Source organism: Anser cygnoides, chromosome Z, assembly GCF_040182565.1.
Source record: "Anser cygnoides isolate HZ-2024a breed goose chromosome Z, Taihu_goose_T2T_genome, whole genome shotgun sequence".
Taxonomy (NCBI): Eukaryota; Metazoa; Chordata; class Aves; order Anseriformes; family Anatidae; genus Anser; species Anser cygnoides.
In genome coordinates, this window is record NC_089912.1 from 60623730 (window position 1) to 60628379 (window position 4650).

General features: G+C 44.5%; 1 long non-coding RNA gene across 1 annotated transcript; it reads right to left on the bottom strand.

Annotated features, from left to right (window-relative positions):
* Window positions 1-357: 357 nt before the first annotated feature.
* On the bottom strand, window positions 358-4388 carry LOC136789099 (uncharacterized). Its single transcript, XR_010827897.1, has 2 exons — window positions 4254-4388; window positions 358-1481 (listed from the first exon to the last, which is right to left on the bottom strand). It is a non-coding gene; the product is annotated as an uncharacterized lncRNA (long non-coding RNA).
* Between the last annotated feature and the right edge of the window lie 262 nt (window positions 4389-4650).

Sequence of the window (4650 nt, forward strand, 5' to 3'; positions counted from 1 at the left end):
ACGTTAACCCAGAAAATAGGTTTAGACCCTTGGCACGGCAGATTGCTCCACGAGCATCGGCCCGTTGTCACGTCAGGCCTCTGTTTGGCCTGCAGATCGTGCTAATCCTGGGGCAGATGGAAGGAAATCAGGCAGGGAATGGACGGTTCTCTGGCCCGGGCAGCCAAATCCTCCTGCAACTGCACCGCCGACTGCTCTCACCTCGCAAACGAGGAGGGTAAAACAAAGCAAGTGCCCGGGAACAACCCCTCATCAACAGCCCTAAGGGAGCCCAAGGAGCCCTTGAGGTGCTCCATCTGACTTAGGGCCATGCCAACAGTTTTAGGACTTGGTCTCTGTCTTGACCAAGAGTTTAATAAGCCAGGCACAGCCGAACGCGCCTCGTGAAGCTGAGCATGCCTGCGTGGCAATCCTGACTTTCCCTACACAAGCCCAGAGCAGATGTGCTCATCCTTACCAGTGCCCGGCTGTAAAAATAAAGCTTTTCTTCCACCGCAAGATCAACTTGAAAGCGGAGTTTTTAAACTGTAAGGTACTGCTGGTCCCGCTTTCAGCAGGGAGGCAGGGCTGCATTACAGCAGATGGAAGCCAAATCCCAGCCTTTTCTCACTCCCGCTGAGCTACCGAGCTCCGTGCGGAGGAATCGGCCTGGCAGGTTTATAAAGGACCGAACTGGGAGCGAGCAGCGAGTGAGAGACCGTGGGAAGGGAGGGAAACAGGGCCCGGAGGAGCAGAACCACAGGACCACATCTTGATGCGAGAAAGCAGCGGGTAATGGCTCAGTGGAAAGCGATAGAACATTTTGCCTTCAGTTATAGGAACTTGCTTCTTCGAGAAACAAGCCCAGGAAAATAAAACAAGTCCAGGAAAACGAAACAAAACAAAAGAGAAAATGTGAAGCAAGTTATTTTTTCCACCCTCCCCAACCCAGGAATGAATTTTATTTGAATTTAATCAAGGTTGTTATTACAATAATGCCCATTTTCTGAACAAACTTTATGTTTTCATAGTGAAATCATGAATCCAAAAAAGAAATTGTATACAAAAGTATACAAATAATGCTGGTTACACCAAATCCAGATGCTGTTAATGCAGCACTGCTGGTACCTTTGCACCTACTCCGAATTTATATACAGTGTTGAAAAGCTAAGTTCATTTTGTCACCAAAACATGTGGAAGACAAGTAATACTTATTTATTTATTTATTTATTTATTTTATTTTTTGATCTATTGGAGATCTTTTTTGGAGGGCTGGGAGGGCTCAAACCCCTCCCGAAACCCTGGCTGCAGCAAATGAAGACGTCAATCCTCTCCTCCCCATCCCAGTCCTTCCCATTCCCAGACACTCTTTCTGTTACTGCAGATCTTCTTCTTTTCATCTTCTTCCCCTTTTTCTTTCCTCTCTTTCTTTCGTCTTGAAATCCAATTCAGACGTAGGAAACCAAGGCAGCCTGCAGCCAATGTTGCTAATACAAACCGGTCTGCGAAGAAATAGAGGTTTTGGTTATATATGGGGAGTAATAAATAAGAGACTATAAAACAGGATAAAATCCATGGAAACTATGATTTCTTTTAGCATCTTCCATTTTCCATCGCTCATGAAAGTAACTTTAACACAGCCCGATTTCCAGGGCTGAAACACCTAGGGAAAGTCAATCGGGGAAGCAGATAAAGACGTAACCATTAATATTAACAGCCCAGAACCATTAGCTTTCACTGCCTCAGAACAGCAGCAGTCCCCAGTGCACAGGCTGGCCTGCCTCCTGCCAAATTTAGCTGGAGATTTATCCTTCGGTGTCCTTTGTGCGTTTTGCATTTTGATAGCTGTACGTCTGGCGGGCAGCGTTTGGCCTGGGGAGCGAGGCAAAGGGACGGAAAGCAAAGGTTCCCACATCAGGGAGGCATTTAAAGCATCCCCGAAGTATCCTAGCAGGATCCTGCAGAGCTTTGGAAGTCAGCGAGGGGCACGATAAAGCATCAGCCCAGGAGTCACCCGAACTAGGAGAAAAGGGAGAGGCCCCAGCACGGTCCTGCACCTTCCAGCCCCTTCTGCTCGCCCTCCAAGAGCTCAGCTCTGCCAGGGGTGAAATTCAAGCACCCAAATTCATAGCAGCTTGCTCTGCTGGGCTCTTGCCTTCCCTTTTAAATCAATACACAAATACATACAGGTAGCAAAAACTGCCTTGTAACTCCCACCCCGGTATCGGATGTTTTAGTGGTGATATTAGTAACACACGTTATTAACAACGAGGTCTTTACTGTGCTTTTTTTAACAAGTGCAAACAACAAGTGCAACTGCTGTACGAAAATTAATAAATCCGCTCTCTCTTTATACACTAATCCAGCTAAACTGTTAAACTATCAAGTCAGGCAATTAGCTGAGAACAGAGAAGTATGAAATTATAAAAGTAATCTCATCGCCCAGCTACCTCCTATTTTAGGCAGCTGAACAAGGTTGTCTCTGCCATGTTATTCGAGCTTCGTTTTAAAAGTAGCTGAGCATTTTCCCTTCCATTAATTTTATGGGAAGGCTGTTTGCTTTTTTTCATAGCTTGCAAAAAGAAAGAAAGAAAGGTTTAATTTCAGCCTATAGTCATTCAAGGCCAATTGGCTTTTTAGAGGGGACGCGAACTCCCGTTTCAGGACAAACCTCTGGGTAGGACAGATACCCCTGTTGCGTGGGTTATCCTCCAGCCTCCCACTTTCCACTTGTTCCTCTTGCATTGATCTCAGAGGAAAGCAAAGACCAAGCTGTCTGACTCCTAATCTGAGTCAATAAGAGTGAATAAGAGGCGGGATGGATGCGCCTTTGCCATCCACAACCTGGGTTTAGAAGGGTAGAATCAAAACTGTGCTTGGAACGACTCAGAATTAGAAGAATGGTATTCGTTATAGCTGTGTTCGTTTAATACATTAAATTTAAATTTAAAAAAATACCTATTTAAATTTTCCTCTGAGCTTGCTCGGGGAAGATAGTGTACATGATCAGGCAATTACAACGCTGAGCATGAGAAATTATATAAATTAGAAAAAGACATGTGAGGTGCCTAGAACAAAGGGCTCAGAGTACAACGGGCTCCCGAAACCCAGAGGGAAGAAAATAAATCCCAGGAAAATGAGCTCAGCGAATTAATCATAATTGACAAAGAAAGCCACAGAGAAGGGCACAAGAAAGAAATTGAACAGAGGGGTGTCTGCTGCCAGTCCTGGGGTTTGGTGCGTGCAGCTGAATTGTTCTGCCCCATGGGATCCTCAAGGTGATTACAATAAAGGAAAAAAAATATAAAAAAAGGCAGGATCAGGGCCCTGCTGTTACACAGAAAGCCCTCCTCTAACATGGCACAAGTGGCCCAGGGTCCATCTCAGGTCAATGACTGACCCGGTTTCGTAGGCAAGATGCTGGACGTAAGTTTGACATCCTTGGGCTTGACTATGATGTCTTTATTTGGGGAAAAAAAAATCACGGATATTGATAGCAATTTATTTGATTGCTGTTACTAGTAGAGCCCCTTCTTGGGTCTGTGCTCTATTTAAAGCCTGAAAAAATACAAGGCATTAATATTTAACTTCTCTGCCTCCCTAACACGGGACTGCATTCTCTAACTATCCCCAGATGGCCACTGTAAGGGACACGAGTTCATTCGCCACTGCTCCCAGCTATCAGATCCAGGTTACGACTTTACGGGCCTCCCAGACATCGCGGGATAACTCTGATTCCCCTCTGCCAGCTTCCAGCTGATGCTATTCTTAAACAAAACAAACAGCTGCAATCTGGAAAAGAGGCACAACACATTTGTCAGCTGTTGTCGTCGTGTTTGTAGTGTGAATATGGAGCCAAAAGTGTTGTACAACTTTTTTTATAAATGTAACAGAAAATGAAGCGTTTGATATTTCAAATGCTTAATATACGTTCATTTCTAAGTTACACCAGACAGAAAGTTTACCTAAATGTGAATCAGAATTTAAGAAAAGATCACGGAGTCACTCACTGAGGTTGGCTTTGGTCTCTGTATGTTAAGTGCTATGGGCTCCGTCTAAACTATGGGATATAAATAACCATAATAAAAGTTTCAGTGCATTGCTGCCGCCACGTATGCAACCCCTAAACCTTTTCAAACCAGCACGGAGAGATTTTGTGCCACATGAGGAAATAACCTGGTCCAGCAGAGGAACAGTTTTTAAGGCTGGAATTGCATCGACTTTGCTTAAGCCCAGAATTAATTTCGTCTTTATGACACTATAGCATGACGCACCTGGTTTTTGAGTGGAGGTTTCGTACGCTGAGTACTTTTGATCCACACGTAAGATCAGTTGGGTAGGGAACAACCCTTAGAAAATCCAGATGTCTGCGTAACAAAAGGAAGATCACTGTTTACCCAAATACGCACAAGTGAGGAAGAAAACTTTCCTGACGGCCGCTTGAGAAAGGCGACGTTTTTCACAGCGTTATCCACGGAATTAATTTTATTTGCAGCATTAGCCTTATTTCTTCACCGACAAGATTTCCACATGACTTGCGGTGATTTCTCATTTGTCGGTATGTCTTGTCACTATCAGCCTTAATTACCTTCCCTTTCAATGTTTTAAAAACCAACCTGCCCTCCAGTCTTGCATGAAAGTTGTGTTGGCATGGTTACCCAACCCATTTCT